Here is a 20,147-nt window from a genome sequence, read left to right on the forward strand (position 1 = left end):
TGATAGCCACCTACTTCAAGGTGACCAGAAGGTGTTTGAGAATTTTGCCTCTGCTGTTCTTCCTCTCTATACATCACTTCCAACTGTATCAGTGTTGGGAGTCTAACAAGCTAAAGCCAGAAGTCTGAAACACAGACAGGAAGACAGAGGATGTTTGTGCCTGGGGAAAGCTGGGGCACATATTTTTAAATATTTTTTAAAAATATTTTTTCTCTGAGTTGTACAAATCCTGCCTCTTTAAAGTGGGAAGTTTATTCACTTTTAAACAGAATAGCAGCTCTTCCATTGGGTATGCCTGCAAAGCATTGTAAATCATTTATGTCACTCTTCACACTTCAACCATTCTAATGTTATTTCATTCTGACATCAAGAGGTTTGCTGGGGAAAAAAAATCTCATTGGCAATTTAAAAAGGATCTGAGAAACACATGCATTCTCAGGTGTCACAGCATAACCTCAGACTATCTGAAATTATGTGAGAAAGGCTGAACAGAGGAAGAAAGTAAGCCTCCTACGCCTGATTTTCACTTTCCTTGAGTCAGATAGATGAAAATCATGCCCATGTCATGTCTATATCATATCTGATTTGGTTAAAGCTTTGAAGAGATGATACTCTAGTGTTAAGGTTAACCTTAACCTGACTGACAGAATCTCTCCTGAAGCTGACATGAACAAATGTATCAAGAATAAGATAAATTAATCACTCTGGTGAGCTTCATTAGTACAGTCATGGACAAAAATATGACTGCATCCCCCACACTAACCAGGAATCCATTATGCTGCTCCTGTGGAAGGTTGTGCTTGAGGGAAAAATGGATAAGAATGAAGAAAGTGGATTTAGGGAGTGAAAAAATCTTGATACTAAGCTAATTCAGGGGAGAATAATTAAGGGACAGATGACTGTGTTCTCTATTCTGGAAATAAAGGTACCTTTGCTCTCTGAATTCACCAAAAAACATGACCCTGAGATTCTTCTGGTTTATGTAACATTTCACCCAACAAATCAAGATAAATTTATGAGAACCTCTGGAAACAGGAGAAACTCCTGGAGGAAGTTTGAGCCCTGACCTTTTCTCAAACAGTCTGTATAGATCTGATATTTGCTGTATTTGCAGAGTACACTGAGCAAAACCACCCTTTCCTGCACGTTACAAATAGCAGCTGCCTCAATGTACATGTAGGTCTACAGTGTTTATGCAGACCAGTGACTTTGCACACTGAAGAGTATAACCTGATAGGGAAGTCAGATTAGTTGTATGGGCCTCTAGACAAGACCCATCTAACATTTCCTAGCCAAAGCATTTCAAAAAGGTACTGCTTTACTTGCTTTACAAAAGTAAAGTGTATAACATACAAGCTGAGGGGCTGTGGTGCTGGAAAGAAAGCTCAGCAGACTGAAAAGGGAAGATTCCTGATCCCCTGGGTAGTTTCTTGTCACCTGAGCTTGGCACACCAGCCTTTTCTTTTCTTGTGCCCTAGAGCACAGTGCTCTGTAGCCTCCAGAAGTTCCACATTGCTGGCTGGTAGTGGAAGTTCTGCAGCTTTTTTTTTTGTTTAACAGCTTTTCTTTTCTTTTCTTTTCTTTTCTTTTCTTTTCTTTTCTTTTCTTTTCTTTTCTTTTCTTTTCTTTTCTTTTCTTTTCTTTTCTTTTCTTTTCTTTTCTTTTCTTTTCTTTTCTTTTCTTTTCTTTTCTTTTCTTTTCTTTTCTTTTCTTTTCTTTTCTTTTCTTTTCTTTTCTTTTCTTTTCTTTTCTTTTTCTTTTTCTTTTTCTTTTTCTTTTTCTTTTTCTTTTTCTTTTCTTTTTCTTTTTCTTTTTCTTTTTCTTTTTCTTTTTCTTTTTCTTTTTCTATCCTGGTGAAATGCATTCCCATTATTTTGGCTGTATATTTTTAGTTCCCTCATCTGTAGCACCTTCTGAATATCCCTTATTCTGAGGAAACCTTTTTATTCAAACCACAACTAAAACACATGTGCTGGGTCCCTGGGAACTTTTAGGAAATATTGGAGCCTAGTATATTATGTATTGGAGGGATGACAAACTAATAGAGGCTGTAGCACGTCATGCTGTATGTTAGCATATGTTAGTATGTTAGATGTATGGTTAGGTGAGCTACAGATCCTCATTGGATGAAAAAGCAGTGAAAGATGACGACTCTCTAGAAAAGTGAAAGCAGTCACATAGGAGTTATTTACCAAAGAGTGAGAAGGGGGATTTGTGAGTTGTCATGATTTTTTTGCCTTAATATTGGTTTTAGAGCCTTGTTGGAAGCGGGGGGTAGGAAGAAGATATAAAATGAAATTAATCTGATCATCTGTAAAAGTGTTTAAATGAAGAAAAATACATGGAGGTCTGCCTGAATCATCAAAAAATTGATGGACTGGGTTTTCCTCAGTGACTAAGGAACTACAACTCATGGCTGCCAAGTGAGAAATAGCCTATTGTTCTTTGTGGAAAACTGGAAACAAAAAGGTAACCACATTTCTGAATTTTTTTATTTTATTGGGATATTAATGCTCAATATAATGTATTATTACTTCAACTGGCCAGGGCTCTCAGGGCTTTTTTAGCTTACAGAATGAGTTGATATAATTACCAGTATTGAAAGAGGTCTTATTCTTGTTCTAAACCACATAGAGGGTTCAGGACAGAAGTACATGCATTGCACACACAGCTATACAGCCCTGTCTGCCATTAGCTGAAAAGGCCCCATTTTATTCCAGGTCTAGAGAAATGTCTGACTGTAATGGCTTTGGGACAATCAGTTTAAGCACTGAAGCCTTCACTCTGTGAATATCCTGTCTTTAGGATAAGGATCAATAAGGATGAATAAGGATTATTTCAAATATATTTCTTAGATTTTCTTCTGCAGGTATTGCCAACAACAGTGGATCACACACTGAAGAAGCAGAGGACTTCTTGCTCCACCAGAAAATTTTCCAAATTTCTACCTCCTCATTGTAAATTGGGTATTGATGCCTTGTCTCACACACAGTCAGACACCCCCACGGAGATTCTGAAGCAGTGTTTATTGATACACACTCTAAGGAGAAAGCTGCATTGCCATTTCACATTCTGTCTGCTAAACTGGTACCGGGTTTTCCAGTCATGCCCACACATGTATGCCTGTGTTCTGAACCCCACCAATAAGGAGCTGTCTTCCCCTACCTGTTGGTGAAGCAGAGGGAAGAGAGCTTATGAGTGATTTCTAGCTGAAATGGCACCTCCCATACATTTCAGACATATGGGTGAGTAAGCTGTGACTAATATTAATTTTGTTGTGTGATATCAGAGGCAATGCAATTGCACAGAGAGCATTGTGAGTGAAGATATTGCATCAGATTATCAGATTTTGTCTTGTAAAGTGTCAAGGGTAAGCCACATGTAGCACTGATTATTAGCTGTGGTGTTACTTACACCACGGTTATGAATGCTAATGAACCTCTCTATTGACCACAATAGAATGGATGTTTGATATGAATCTGAATCATCTTTCTTCTTTATCTGTTCTACAGGAAGTTTTTTCATCAGGAGAATTAAAACATGGCTCTACTGCTGTTAAAGATCATGAAAGGTCCAGAAGCATATTTAGAAAAGTTTACTGAAGGGCTATGTGAAGGCAGCATTCATGAGACTAGCAAGGGAGGAAGAGATGAAAGAATTTAAGAGGACACATCCTCTCACCTACTACAGAGAGAACTGATTCCTATCTTCTGACTGATAAGGCACGTGGCAAAAATGTCATGATGCAATAAAATATTCCAGAAATGCAGGACAAGAGCTTTTCTGAGATGGTGAGCATAGACCTGATTTGATTGAATGTTGCCAATGTTTGCCAACAAACTGTGAGGTGGTTAGAAAATCTGGGATGCAGGGAAGGGGCAACACTAGCAAATAAAAAGGTGTTTGAATTTGTCAAGCAACCAAAGACTTACGAGGGAAACAAAGCTAGGGAATACAGTCAGGAATACTTGAAAAGCAGGCATTTGGTGTTCATTGGTATTGACACATAAGAATGAAGATACTGGGTTTTTTTTGTTTTCCACCATTAGGTTGTACTTATTTCCTCTGCATTCACAATTGTTTACTAGTTTTTTTTCTTTTATATCCACACTTACTATTTCCAAAGGGAAAGCAGCCTAAAGTGGCTGAGGAAACTGTTTACATTTTTCTACATGCCTGATGTTAGTTAATATTTAGAGGAACCATTCTTGAGGCTCCAGAGTAGCCTATATTTGAACACAGATCTTTCTGAAAAATACATCTGGCAGTAAGGTTACCAATATATTTAAAGACAAGCACCTGTTTGAGGCTGAAATGTTGACATTTAGTATCTTTGCATGTGGTGTGTTTGTAGCTCTGCTGTATACACAGTGCACGCACGTTTTGCTGGTAAATATTTCTTCACTCTCTGTCCCGGAGTCCAAAATTGTTTAGCTATAGAAAAGGGAGAATTAGCAATAGCAGTGTACTTTTCTGTTCCAGCAGTGATAAACATTTGACTGTCATTATGTTGAGCTTGGACTATTTTGTAAATACTCTGAGCACTCCGTCTGTGAGTAGACATCACTGTAGTAATCTAGGCTCATCTTGCAAACTTTTATCCTTAAAATTAAACCCACAGACCTTAATGGGATGAAATGTGTAGGGAAAGGGTACCAACAGGCATAGCTGAAGAAACAGGCTCTTCAAGAATGATGTAGTATTTAGAGTCTGAGATAATAAAGTATAGTGTGGCACAAATGTCTCACTAATAGATGGTAATGTGTTATGAAAATTAAAGTGCCATTCCTGGAGTACTGGGCTGTGTGAATTGTTGGGACATGCAGTGGCAACAAAAACATGCTTTTCAGATGGAATCAAACTACATTTTGACAAATTTTAAGTATTTCAATTTTCATAGTTTTTCTTTAAAATAATATGTCAGCCAATGAGTATAAAGCAGCTGTTATATTCTTGATGGAAATATAATCTCTGCATTTGTATTCAAAGCTCACGGTGCCTGTCCTGGTACTAAGAGAAGATAGAAACACATCAGTCAAAAATATCTGTTACTTGTGCATTAAAAAGCACCTGGTCTAAATACACACCTTTCACAAGGTTAGATTTCGTCCTAATTTGGAAGTTTTCAAAACTTTCAAAGTTGTGGTTTTTACTGAGGTTTTGGTTCATCCCTTACAAAAGATACATAATTGTGGTTACGTTTCCAGGGATGAGCTCTAAAGCCTCAATAAAACTTCCCAATAGCTTCATGAATCAAAATAGATTTGTTGCTCACTGAAACCAGCTGAATGATTCACAAATGTAATACTAGACATTTTAGTTTTCGAGGATTGGGAGAGGAGTCTAAGCTGACTGGACCAAGTGTTTAACTACAGATAATTTAGCTGCCTGCATTAGCAGCCAAGGACTGTAGGGCTCTGTAGCGAGGCCTCATCTGCAGAGCACTTGCCCTGAGGAAGGCTGTCAGATGCCAAAAGGACTGTTTTCAGACTGATAGGTTGCCATTGTTAATCCTTGGTCATTTAATCTGTCCTTCTGCACAGATGGGCGAGGGCCTTATTGGAGGGCTGGGGGAGCAGGATGGGAATGGTGGTACCCATATGCTGGATGTGGATCATTAAAGTCAGCATCAGCAGATGATGTAGGGCTCAGGTGTCTTCTTGGTGGGATACACAAGTAAATTATTTATACAAATAAATAGTCAACCAAGACAATTAGCAGCCATAAAGTGAGGTGTTGTGTATGCTGGTCTGTCTCTCTCCCTTGTTTACAGAGCCAAACTCTTGTAAGCAGGAGTGTGAGTGGGCCCTGCCAAATCAGAAACTGTACTTTGGCTCAGTGGTAACAGATTGGTTGTGGCTGCAATCATCCTTGCCACCCCTCTCTAGTGTATTCCCTTGAATAATGAACCTGGGATGATGTAAATTAAGTCAGCTCCTCTGACAGCATTGCTTGTGTCTCTTCAACAGCTGCGCTGTTAGCATGGATATGTCTGGATTAATGGCATCTTCGTGTCCCCTGCATGGCTGTCATTGTATGCAGCAATGGGGAGCAAGAACATCCTGGATGGTGAAACCTTTGATACTCTTGCTTCTGAATGAAGAGGGACACATGCAAACCAGCTCTGATGTCTTTGTACTATTCAGTGTGCTCCCATCTGTGAAGGTTTATAGGCACTAACACCTGGAGGCAGCTTTTGTCCTTGAAAAGGATGGTGCTGCAGAGATGGGGCTGTGCATGTGGAAATCTACCCTGTGCAAGACGGAGAGTGCTGTAGGAAGAGCTGGATGGAGTCAGCCAGGACCAGCTGTGAGCCTGATCTGGCTCCACACAGAGCAGTGCAGCATGTCTGCACTGTGCTCCATGTGTTCTCAGGCGCCTTTTCACGTGGACATAACCAAACTGTTCCCACATCTGCACCAGCTCTGCATGCACTTAGGGCCACATAAACACAATTTGGTGCCTGAAATAATAAGCCAGGCTGGACATTAACTGCCTCAGCAGGCTTTGCATCCTCCACAAAGACTCTATTTCCACATGCACAGAGGCTACATACCTTTGGAGCACTAAATCTGTGTCCACACTAGAAAATAATACAAGTGCTATCATACCAGTTAACATTACATGACCATGGTCTGTTCAGTTTTCAAACATGGAACAAGACTTTTAGATGCACATATTCAGTTTAATTTTTGCTGCTGTGCTTCCTGATGTCCTGGTCAAGGCTTGGGCTGAAAGTAGTAGCTTCTCCTTTGAGGCAAAGGGGAGGGTATAAAGAACAGCTTCTTCCAAGAACCGCTTTTAGAATTCCAATTTAAAGCAAAACTTTTCCAAAGCCCACTTCAGTCTTTTTCCTCTGTGACAAGAGTGCTTTACCCCCTCACTGTGCATCATACATGAGCAGAAGGGGCCTGTTTTTCCTGGCAGAAAGGTACTTGTTTTCTTAGTTTGTTTTGTTTCCCGTGTGCACTTAAGGGCCCTGTGGAATGCTGTGAAAGGGGCTTTTTTTGAGTGTGTCTGTCATCCCTGTCAAAGGGCTGCTAGGGGTTTAGTCTGCCTGTATTATCTTAGCAGTGATTTTATGTTGCTAAATAACAAGCTATTAATACAACCTTGCCATTGGGGTTTGTCACATTTTGTGTGTCAGTGTGTGTATGTGCTTTTTTGTTAAGTCTCATCTCTCCCGGTCTATAGTCTGGTCATTTAAAGTGAAGTTCGCAAACAGCATAATAATGCTGGGAATCACAAAAGAGGGAGCTAATGGCTGCAGCTGCTGCTGTAAACCTGATTTCCACAGGCTCAGCAGGGCTTGGCATATCAGAGGCAAGTTCAGTAAAAGGGACCCTGCTGCTGCAGCTGTGCCCAAGCAGTTGGATTTTTGTTGTCAGTCTGGAATGGAAGCTGGTCTGGGGGAGCTCCTGACTGCCTCCTGCAATGCCCTGACCCCAGTGGGAGCCTTAGGTGCTACAGCTGAATTAAATGGATGGTGTTGCTGTGCAGGAGGCCTGTATAAGCTCAAGGATCCAGGTGAGCACTGTGGAAGCTTCAGGGGATTGCCCTCCAAGAGAGCCTATCCCAGCTCCAAAGACAGTAGAGGAGAATGGAAGCATTCATTTAATGCCTAGCTCTGTGCTTTTGTGAGAGCTGAAGCAATCCTCCTTTTGAGTGAGAGATTGCCTGTGCCCACTCAAAATTGATAGTTTCCTCCTTTAGACTTCTTTCAAACATATGATTTTCTTAATGAGAGAAGAACATCGTTGTACTCCATGTGCTTTCTGAGTACCTGCTACTGCTGAACTACCCAGTAATTCTCCTTTATGTATGTAATCTCCCTTGATGGTCTCAGGGCCAAGGCTACATTCAGGCTCTCAGTAACTTTCAGAAAACACTGAATGGACCATGAAAGGACTAAACAGTTTTCCATTGTGCTCTTCTGCCCCTCTTCTCCCACGTTATCGATGTGCACTCCATGTAATGTGAGAGAGTCTGTGCAGCCCTAGAGTATATATCTCCGCCCTAAATTAACTTTTAAGTTGTTTGGAAGCACCTGTGGCACTGAGACTAAAAAGGGAGGCTCAGTTCATCTCCAGTAATGTCTTGGGTTTCTATGTAAACACACAGTTCTGTTCTTGTAGGTATTCTGGCCATGCTGACATTTCACGTTGAAGAGGAAAATTTATTGAGGCATTTTGACTGCCAGAAGCTAGCACTTCCATGGACTTATATGGGTTAGGATGTGCTGGTCTGCATAGCTCTCAAAATGTAACACGTTGCATTTGTATATCAGACATACCAACAGGTGCTATCTAGTGCCCCTTGTCAGATGATTTTGGCCCATAGTGTTGTGGTTTAGAGCCCTCTCTCCCCATTTCAGGCAAATCTGAAATTGTCTTAATGATAATTAAGTCCTTATAAACTGGCATCAGCAAAGAGAAAATCTATCCAAATGCTTCCCAGAGTGTGGGAAATGAGAGGAAAATTTAGCAATTGCATAAGCTAAGTAATCATTTAGCACAAACACACTGCCCTGCCAATATGCATCTCTGTATTTACAGATAGCCCACAGCACATGGCATTTCTTGCCTGGCAGGTATTATGTGTGAGGCTCAGGTTATTAGAGTGGAGGAGAAGGAACCCCAAACAGAAGGTGCAAACCTATAGGAAGTAGGTAAGGATGTTGACATACTTAAGAGTTTGTTGAGTTTTTTTTAATGAAAATACTGAAAATGAAAAATATTTAAATAAAATATTGTTGCTCTATAGCAAGGGTCTAAATTACAGAGCAGAACCTGCTGTGGTTCCTATGGCCTGCGTTGTGGATTGTTTTAACACCTCAGTTGTACGCATTTGTCTTGGTCACACATTTTGCCCTTCCTTGCATTCCTAGTGTAAGCACTATCTGAGTGCATTGATCCTTCCAAGCGCAGTTGGTGTCATAGAGAAAAGCATTAAAATTGTAAAAATTTAAATACATTTAACACTCTGTCCTTATGTGACTTTCTCAGGGTTTCCAAGGAAGCCTTCTGTGGGGAGGAACAGAACCTGATTCTGCTGAGTTGCAGGGGAATGTTTACGTGTGCCAAAAGCACGGGGTGCGTTTGCCAGCACTGAGCCAAGGAGCCTGGCAGGGGATTGATCTGGTTGGTGGCTGAGTCCTACCAGGCCAGTCTTACATCAGAAAAAAACACTCTGTTGCCCAGTTCAAGCCAGAGACTCTATAATGCTACTGCTCCTCATGCAGAAAATGAACAGCAGTTGCCCAGTGCTGCTGGCCATGCATCCTCCTCCCTGCAGCTAACAAGCTGGAATAAAGGCATCACTCCACTCCACTTCTTAAGGACTTACACTGTGAGGCATTGACTCATTTCCACAGAGAACTGAGTGCTTTCAGCTTTCCTTAAAGTCAAGTCAACCATTATTGAATCAGATTGTTAGTCCTTCTAGTAGCAGGGCAACTTGAAGTAAGGCAGTATGGGTTGGTGAGGAAGGAAGTGCAGAGATGCATTTAATCCATAAAGTATTTTTGGCCTTTCATTGAAAACACAGCTGGGGGTTTATGAAGAGAGGAACACTTTTTTTTTCTCTCTAAAATGCTTTTTTATCATTATTATGTTTGTGTGAAAATTTGAAAACATTTAAAGGAAACTAAATATCTTTTAAAAATGTCTATCTATACTGAAAAACATAAAAGAAAGTTCCAATGAAAAACTTCTACCAGCTTCTACTCACTAATTGCAATTACCAATAATTCCTAATTTAAAAAATCTCAAGGACTTAAAAGAGTTTAAAAATTTTCTTGCTGATCGCTTTTTATATCTGGCAGTACTAATGTGATCAGATCAGTTCAGCTCAGCTTCAATTAAGAAGATGAATGTATTGGGACTACCAACAAGGTTGTCTGTCAGTAGCACAGGATTATATGATCCTGCCATTTGGCTCTGGGTTTGCTCTTGGTGAGGCTGATAATTTCATCACCCCCCTGAAGCTGCATTTCATTCTCCATAAATTCTTTAGTACCTCTTTAAGTCCCTTGTATTGGAGCACTTTGTCTTCTGGAATGTCCTGGTTTGATCTGTTGTTATGGTGGCATGTCACATCCAGTTACTCTATGTGTCTCTCACTAGGTGCAATGCAGTGCTGGCTGCCAACATAACTAATGGTGAGTGAGTCTTGCTCGTGGGGCAGTTTGCTGGAAAACGCTGCTGGGAATCCTGGTTTCAGAGTATGTGCTCTTTGAACTGTCTTGGCATCAGTGAAATGCTTCATTATAGAGAGATATAATAGAACTGTGGGCTGTGTCCATACTGGCAAACTCCTGCCCAAATTCTCCACCGTTGATACCCTTGGCTGGGCTCTGATGGCGATAGCAGCTGACAGGGTAAATGAATTGACTGCAGCTTTCCAAATCTTTCCGAACAACACCCACAGTTGTGACTGCTTCAGCTTTCTGCTCTGTTCATGCTTGCTGTCTTCAAGCCAGTGTCCCACTTCTGCTGTCAGAAATGGTTCCTGCTGCCTTATCCACCCTGGTCCTTCCCCTCCCACACACCTTGCTCCATGTGCTCCCTATGCCATACCTCCCCATAATGCAACCACTGCTTTTTTGACACTCTGCTGCTGGCCCTGACCAACTTCTGGGAATAAGTGAGCAAGCCCAGCAGAGCAGGCTCAGCTTGATTTGATGCCCTGCTCTCAGCTCTAGTGTGCTTCATCTGTTGGTGACGTGAACACAGCTCCACTTGCAGCTTCTGAAGCTTCTAGCACAGACATTTCATCCTGTGCCAAGCATGTCAGTGTGACACCCAAATTTAGCATGCAAGGCACTGATACAGCTTCCCTTGATACAGCTCAGCAGAGAGACTAGGAAATTGTGGCAAAAATACTCTGTTATGTTGAATGAGAGATTGATAGTGTCATTAATAAAGCTATTGCTAGCAAATAACATCTCTGTATACAGAGAGACTGGATTGCCCTTCACAACCATCTGCCCCTTCCTTCTCTCTTTCCTCCACTGTCTTTGAGCATTTTTCTGTGAAATCTATTTGGAACACTTCTGCTTTATTGGTTTCCCAGGCTTATGAAAGTCAAGTTCTGTCTCCCAACAGAAGGAATTACACCTTGCTGTAACCCTGCTGTATAGCACAAAAGGTTTGGAGTTTAAAATTTTAGCTTTTTGAGTTCACCTTTGGTAGCCTGAACCACCACAAATGATGTACAGGTAGTTTGAATGATACAAACCATGCCTGATGTAAATCTTGCTTGTGAGAGCAGTCTTCCCTTTTCTGCCTGAGTGGCATCATAAGCAGTGCTGTCACCTGAAGTATCATCCTTTGCATCTGAACCAGCAGTACATGAAATGAAGGTTGTTGTTTGCAGACGATCTTCAAAGTCAGGTCACACTGCCAGCTCCATCACTTGTCACACTGTGAGATGCTTCTCTCCCCCCTCCCTGCCCCCAGCCCCATACTGTGGGGTTATATACAATAGCACACGTTGGATTCCCGTCCTCCCCAGTTTCTCAATCTATAGAGTGCTTTTGAAATACATTTGAGAGACCATTTTCTCTGAAACCACGGTCTATACAAAAAGTGGTTTCTAATGGAAACGGAAAATTTTGCTGTATCGTTCCCTTATCCTCTCAGGATCTGCAGCCTAAAGAGAAATATTAATATGCAATACTGTGAGAAAACTGGAAGAGCTGCAGTCATGTAGCTCATTTATTTTAAGGATATTCTCTGACTTTATAACACCTAGATGTGAGGCTGTTAATAAATACAAAGAATCCAGGAGAAGCTGAAGTTTAGAGAACCAAGACCTATCCTGAACTTCGGCTGGATACACCCCTGTGCTTTCTATGGATGTGTACCTTCCTTTCTCTTCACTGTCTTCTCTAATGCAAGAGTGCTTTTACTCGTTCACATTTAATTTTTAAAATATTCTTTGGCCCCAAGCATATAGAAATCATTCTGAAAGGGATGCATGAAAATTTGAAAAGGGCTTCCTTGAATTTCTTCTACATCATCTACTAGTTCCTTTTCTTAGGAACTTATTACTGAATACAGACCTGCCTGGGAACTAAAACTTCAATTTGTTTTAGTGTACATATGAACCACCATACTCTGCATTGTATATATGATTATGGTTTCATGCAGATATCACTATCATTTCCAAGTCTTTTCTCTGTGAAAGAAACCCTCCAAAGTACTAAGTACCTGCAAGAGAGTAGAACCATTAGTTAAGAGTTTTGTGCAAGTACATTTTGACCCTGAAGCTACACAGTTTTAAAAATAGCATTCCTTGGGACTTCCAGAAGATACAACAGTAGCTGTGAGGAACAGACTATAATGGTTTAAATTCCTACATGTGCCTACACACTAAATGTTATATCACTACTGATAATTCTTAAGGTCATGGGCATTTGCTGCTCTGAGCTTAGTCTGCTTTTGCTGCCGAAGTGGGATGAGAGCTGCGTGCATGTGTGCTGTGAGCGCAAGCTGAATTCAAAGCACACTGTGCACCTGATTTTCAAGGGCAAAGCTGAAACTAGGTCCTCTCCTGGTTTTGCTTTTTACTCAGAAGGAAAAAAAAAAGAGAGAAAAGTGGGATGGGGGGTAATCTGATAGTTGAGCTTTGTTATTGCATTATTTGCCTTAATAAAACCTTAATACTAACCACAAGTAGCTTTGGAAATATTTAATTACCTCTCTCATCACAGGCATTTGACACACAAATAAAGGAAGAATCAAAGGGATGTGAAGTGTAATGGATAACTGTTACAAGTAAACAGGCTTGGGGGCCTTGGATGAACTTGACTTTTAACATCACTATGGTATTACATCTGTACAGGCCTGTTATGACATTACAGCCTTTTAAAATTTCAATAGATTAGTTCTGTTTGTTTAGGTTTTATGATTTGTTTGAGGATGGTATGGTTTGAGAGTTATTATGTGGAAAAGCCCTGGGAGTGACAGATGTGATAGAGAGGTATGTGATAAGAAGAAGGTTTTACTGTGACTATTTTTTCTCTCTTTTAAGTGGAATGACTGTACACACTCACATACAATTTACAGAATGCCTGACCCCTTTTCTCTTACCACAACAGATTTATTTCCTAAAAAGCTTTAGTTCTGAGTAAGGAAAGTGTTATTGATACTCCTGCCAACATATATCCATCTGTGAATGCTGGTTTGAATATTTATGTTTGAATCAGAGCATGGGAGGGCTGCCTGTGGCCTGGGAATCATCCGGTCAGGAAGCAGATGGCTCTGTGGCAGCAGTGAGCACACGAGAGTTACTGGGACCACTCAGGAATGCTGTCTGAGCAATGCTCATGATAAACACTGAATATGTTGTGCAGGCTGGGGGAGAAGTATGTCTATATAAATGAGTTTTTCAGCATCCCTGCATCTGTAAGTTGGACTGTTTCATTACATCAGTTATACCATTGATATGCAAAGGCAACCATCTGTTCTGAATATTTAGCCAGGTGCCAGTTAGGTCGGATGCAGCAATATAGCAAACTCCATGTGTGGAATTTTTGTTGAGAACTAAGTGGTGCATGTTCTAGATTTACAAGAAAAAAAAAAAAAATTGTTCTGCTCTGTACTTAATGACAACACTGTTAGATTATTCTGGCCATTTCAGTAGTTGGCTTGTCTCATGTTCCAGTCCCAGGGACCAGAAGTTCAGCTTTCCCTGATAAATGCTGCCTTCAAATTTGGAACCCATTCTGTTCTGCCATGTCTGTTATGCACTTGTGGCAGACCTGATTTTGCTATCACCAAAACTTCCCTTGAATTAAATATTTTGCACCAATCACCTGCATTATATTTTATGCTTTAAGCTCTCCAGCTTTAGACAGGTCTGTATGTTTCTGGATCCTTTTAGATCCAAAATAATAAATGGAGTATTTATAATTAAAATATGCATGTATATGATTATGTTTTTTCTAGAGACTAAGCATAACATATTTAAACCTAATATCAGGATAGAGAGTAGACAAATGCTTCCCTTTCTTTCAATACATTTTCAAGAGCAAATCAGTTATCTTGTGCTGGGTCAGCACTGGAATTCCTGAATTTTAAAATGAAAGCATGTCCTTCAAATAAGATACTGTTTTCTTTGTAGGTAGTCATGAAATTCAATGCATCTTTCACAAATTGAAACTGCATAAACACAAAATTATTGTAAAGGAAGAATTTGGCCCAAGGTGCTATTTTTAGTGAGTATTTTGAGCGCTCTGATGATATTTTCTCATATAATAATAATGATGGTGATTGGAGCTTGCTTGCCCTAAGCTGGTTTCCATCATTCATTCATCTATAAATTGAGTTTGAATGCAGATTGGGTTCTGGGTGGAGAATTATTTCACACAGTTTTTCATCTTCTGATCTTTTATTCAGTTGAGCTGGTGGGATGCCCTACTTACATTTCCAAAGTTTTCCTTCAACACTACTTTGAATAAAGAACTGAAGAATGCTTTGTTGCTTTCTTTCAACCAAAAATGGTATTCTTAATCTTTATAATACCTGTTAAGTTTAAGACCAATGGAATTAGTACTCCGTTTTTAGTATTGTATACGAGGGTAGTGAAAGTTTTTCTCTATTTCCTCCAGGCAGGCTTGGAGCCCTTATTCCTGGGACAAGGATAAGTGAAAAGAACATGCTTGCAAGACCACAGACTGAACACTGAACCAGCCTCCTCCTCCAATCAATGTCATCACCACTTCCAGAAAAACAACAGGTCCTACAGTTTTTCCACTGTAAAAGATTGTGTTCCCTGGATCCACCCAGGATCTATGGCACCAGCCCTTCCCTTATGATGCCTTTTATGTATCATGCATAGAGAAGATTTAAGTGTTCTCCATGTGATTCTGGGCCTACCTCAGTCCCCAGGTCCTTCAGTGAATCTTACTCCCGAATCAAGCAGAGCAATGGACTGCATTATAAAATGTTGTGACAGGAGTAGCTGCAAGCTGATACCCTCCCTTCCTTTTTGCCCTCAGGAGAAGGACAAAAATTGTCACCATGAAGAAGATAATTCATTCTGGGGATGAATGCCATGGAGTACTTAAGGCTTTTGTACATTTAAATGTTTTGCAGATCGCAAAATTCCCCATGATGATCTGTGAAGGGCTCTGTCACTTCAGTTTTGCTCTGCGGTGTACAGGAGTACTCTGTAAAACTCTGTAAAACTGTAACTGAAATTAGAAAAATAGATACCTGAGTTCTCACCAGGTGATACAGGAGGGACCTCAATATTTTCTTTTGGGACAGCTGTAATGCCTTTTATTTTCCCTTGGGTTGGCTGCACTAGAAAATAAATGCTTTTATGGTCAGATCTTTCCTATCAAAAAAGATGATGGTTTGTCATCTAGCAGTGGTTTATCTATGAAGTTCACTTTTATGGTGTCTATTTTCACCTTCTTGGTACTCTAATGACTTTATAATATGTATCAAACTGAAATTATATCTCTCCTTGTGGAAATTTTGTATTTTTTCACCTTCTACCTATGGCTGTGACCTTGAACCATTGAGCAACCTACAGAACCTGAACTCCTTGACTGCTTGTAATTATCCTGCCTGATGAAACAGGGGCCCATTATTTAATTCTTTCTTCCCCCACACACCCTTGACTATAGTCACCATTATTTTATGCAGCACCCTTCTTTCCCTTTAGATGTCCTGGATTCCTGGTCTGAAGAGCCTTAATTCCACAACCATAACCGCTTGATTTCAGCAGGTTTTACACTGGTGTTTCAAATGATTTGGTTAATTAGTGACAACTAGTGTAAAGCACTGAGGGCAAATTTTCATGATACCATGCTGTGCAATTTAATGTAGGAATAGCTGTGGTGCAGCACTGACTGGCAAGCAATGCTGCTTTGTCCCAAAAGAGATAGAGTCCAGAGGCCTGGAGGCCAAACCAGACCTTCTGCATTCTGGACATCGTATCTTACACAGCCATGTATAAAAATGATATTGGTTAAGAATACACCAATAGCCCTTGACTGTGTCCCAGTTAGAATGAGTGATATTTTGTTGAGGGTACATTCCAAACATCCTCAATTGTTGTGTACTCCTGCTTGAGCCCAAATTCCTGCATATCTTAATGCAATCTGGAAATGATGGATTAGCACATTGATATGCCATGGCAGTCTGATGAATTGTGTGGTAATATTGTTCCCAGATTGCCCATTTGTTTGGAAAACAATCGTAGTCACTGTGTTACAAAGGAAGACATTGATTTTCTTCCTTTTCTTTTATTCAAACTAAAAGTAAAGAGGAGTCCTGGGGAATTGGTTTTGCCTAAGCTGATGCATTGGGTATGGCTAGGCAGGAGATAATTTCTTTGTATCAGCCTCTGTGATTCTGCATTTAGAATTTGTGGCTAAAACAGTGTTGATAACCCACTGTTGTTTTGGCTGTGGCTAACCAATGTTTACACGGTGTCACAGCTTGCCTTTTCCTGCTCCACCAAGGAGTAGGCTGATGGCTGGGAAGGGACACAGCAGGACAGCCAACCTGAATTTACCAAAGGGACATCCTATACCGTTTAACGTGTTCAGCAATAAAAGCTGGGGTAGAGCAAGAAGGAAGTGAGGGCTTTCTCTTCTATGGTGGCTCAGTACTGGCTGGGCCATTAGTCTGCTTGTGGGAGTTGGTAAATTATTGCCTATCAATTGCTACTTAATTTCTTCTTTCCTTTGACTATTTTACTGTCCTTAGCTTGAACTATGAGTTTACTGGCTTTTGTTCTTCCTATTTCATCCCTCATCCCAATGAACGGGGTGTGGCGAGTTAGAGGCTGTGTGGTTGCTTGGCTCCTGGCCAGTGTCAATCCACCATGGTAAAAACTTTTTCATTCTCCTCTACATAAGGAACTGCCAGCAACACATTCCAAGATGCTCAGCCTGGCTCTCTGGTCAAGCCTGTTCCCTACCCTCCATTTCCCAGTGGAGGCCAGTCCAATGCTTGTTGTATCCTTTCATCTTTCTGATGGCAAAATCCTGTTCTGCATCCAGTATTGAGGAGAGCTGAATCAGACCTCTGTTCACTTGCTACACTAAAATTAGCATTTTCCTAGCTGTATCAGTTGTGGAGTCCTTGAACAAAAATTTTTAAGGGACAGAATGTGACCTATGAAAATATAAACAACAAATTATTTTTGAGTGCTGTGGGGATATGGTGGCTCCTGGCTGCCAGGTTATAAGGGCTATAGGCTAGATCTTGATAGCAGTATTCCAGCTACATACCATCTGCATTTATTTTAATGACAAAAATAATCACCAGTTTCCTGCACTGCTGTCAAAAAGCTGAGCCAACATGCCGGTCTGGGAGTGTGATCTGGAGTTCTGGTCTGACTACATCAGTTGTGCTTTTCAGCCAATTCCAGAAGCAGATTCTGTAATATTGGTGAGGTTTGATCCAGGAAAAGTACAGATATTGCAGTGTGTTGCAAGTACTTTGGCAGTCAGAAAGATTCAGTCCGGTCCTTGGACCTTTTTCTGTCTCATATGACATTTGTGCCATGGAGCAGAAGCAAAAGTAGGCAATCCAACAAAAGTAGGATTTTTCCCCATGGAAGCATTCATACAATTGGACAGAGTCCCTAATAGCTCTTAATATTTACTCTCCTAACATTTGCACTACGAAACAGAAAATATATTTGATTGCAACAATAGATCCTTGAACCAAAAACAATGGTTATAGCTGAGATTAGGGTCCTTAGGGGCCCACAGAAATTTATTAGCATTCTCTTTGCTCACTGTTTTCTCTCAAATATACTGACAAACCGGTTCTAGTCTTTGTTGACTCTGAGGTGAGCTGGTCTGATGTGCTCCAAGAGCCATTGCAGTAGTAAACTTAGAATCCTATGTTGTTATTTTGGGGTGAGATTAATACACACAATTTCTATTTCAAGGAGGAATTCAGCCAACTGGAGAGCATACCTTGGGTGAACTTAGGTAAGTCTTACTCTACATTTGTGCTGGTTTTTATCAGAAGTGCTTTAGCACTGAGGCAAAGAAGCTGTTTCAACATCTGGCCAAACCAGTCTGCTAAGTGCATTCCACAAGCTTTACATTAACACTGGAAACTCCACTGCTGTGCTTTCTTAGGATACCTGTGCACAGAGGTAGCCATAAATCTACCTGCTGCAATAGCCTTGGTGTTAAACCATAGAGAAAGCATCAGTTTTTTCCCTTGCACTTTACTTGTTCAAGGCCATGTCAGTATTAGCCATTAGTTTTATGCAGAATCTCATGATATGAAGGAGTTAATGAGATTGACTACATATAAACATAATTTTTGGATCATCCAGGGGTATAAAGACCATAGTAAAGAATGGAAGAGATAGTGATACTGAATGATGATGTTAATGGGACTATTCCATCATGAAAACAGCATGGAAAATTCTGCTGAAACAAACCTTTCCAAAGTCAGTGATAAACATCTCCTGCCAAATGCAAATGCCTCATTCAGACCTGACCTCCAGCAGTTCCAACAAGGTATGGTTCATAATTTCTGCTTGTGTTGCTCTGTGGAATTTGTGAGCGCTGATCTTGACCTTGGATTTTCTGTTCACCTTAAGAACAGTAAAAATATTTAGTGCACAGAAATGGAAACCTCTTTTGGTAATGCCTTTCTTCGAATGTCTACATGATTTAAATAAATGAGAAATTTAAGTTTACCTGTGTTGCAGGCAGAGAGATGATTCTTATAAGTCTTTCTCAAAAAAACTGTGATCCAACAGAAGATGATGTTCCTTACTTTTATTCATTTGTAGCACTGCAATGAGACATAGGGAAAATGCTGTTATGGAAAGCAATACTCTCTTCATTTTTAAAATTGAAATTTAAAAAATCATCCAACTGTGTCACTTGCATCAATCCATGGCTGTGAAGCTTTTTGCACTGATATCATATCTCTAGCTCTGCTATTTCTTGGTCCCTAGTGACTCCTTAGTACTCTCCAGAACCTAGCCACCAAATCTTTGTACAGAAAAAAATGGACAGCTTTCCATAACTTAATGTGTGATTTCTCATTACCACCTTCTATAAAAAGGCTCCCCTATATCTTCTTCCCCTTGAGTCCAAAGTCTTGTGTGCCCTAGAGGATAATTTCAGTATTCTGCAATCCTTACATATTATTCTTTCAATTTGTCTCAAGTACTCCAAATTTTTATTCAGTGCAGTGTGTAATAAGTTGCAGCTGCCAGCAGTACAAGAGAGTTGTTTAATTACTGTAGCAATTGGTGAGGGATGGCAAACTAGGTTCATACATGCATTGTGCTCCCTCCTCAGTAACAGGAGACTCAGAAAGGTGTAGATAACAGCCTGCATGCTGAAAGCAACATTCTCACTCAATTCAAGTACTACAATGGGACTTAAGATGGTAACATGCAAAGGTATCTACTGGACTTGAAATCTGTTCGTTTTGTTGCATTTTCAACAAAATTTATTAACTTGTGCTTTCACTGTACTCTAAAATTTTTTTCAGTATCTTCTATGACAATTTTAGACCCAGACCTGTGCTATCCTTTTTCAGATAAGCTTCATATAATACTTGGTGCAGCTGCCAGAGGCAGGGAACAATGTTTCTTTGAAACCACCATGAGATTCAGTCTCTCCTGCTCCACACACAAGGTTTATTTCCTAATGCTCCCATCATAAATAAGTAACAATGCATACATTAAAACAACAGGAGCACTACACACAGCTATCCTCTCTAGAGCAGCTGGGGAAGATCTAACCATTCATAAAACAGAATTAGCCTGTTGATTAGCTGAATATACTAATGGAAAGGTGGTGTGTGAATGGAGAAGAAGAAATGCCTGTTTGCCAAAGGAGCTCTTAGGCACTCACCCACTTTGGACTTGGTTGCTATTGTGCATTTCATGTTAGAGGATCCAGCAGACTCATCATGGTGAGTTTAGAAATTGGCATGCCTGCTATGGCTATACTGATTTTTAGGGTAGCTCTGAGGTCTCAAGACTCCCTTCACTGGCACAGCTGAGTGCAAGAAGGACTGGAGCACACCCAAGAGAGCAGGTACCCGATTGTGCATGAACTCCTCTGGAGGATCCACTTGCACAGGCCAGGCACGTGGAAGCAGGACATGGAGCATGCAGTGCCCACAAACTGTTGG

At 40.5% G+C, this 20,147-nt stretch overlaps 1 long non-coding RNA gene across 1 annotated transcript; it reads left to right on the plus strand.

Moving 5' to 3' along the window:
* Window positions 1-2,865: 2,865 nt before the first annotated feature.
* LOC147654378 (uncharacterized) lies at window positions 2,866-15,375 on the plus strand. Its single transcript, XR_015285074.1, has 3 exons — window positions 2,866-3,245; window positions 3,513-3,791; window positions 14,615-15,375. It is a non-coding gene; the product is annotated as an uncharacterized LOC147654378 (long non-coding RNA).
* Window positions 15,376-20,147: the final 4,772 nt, after the last annotated feature.

This window comes from Cyanistes caeruleus, chromosome 3 (assembly GCF_971803275.1).
Source record: "Cyanistes caeruleus chromosome 3, bCyaCae1.hap1.1, whole genome shotgun sequence".
NCBI lineage: Eukaryota > Metazoa > Chordata > Aves > Passeriformes > Paridae > Cyanistes > Cyanistes caeruleus.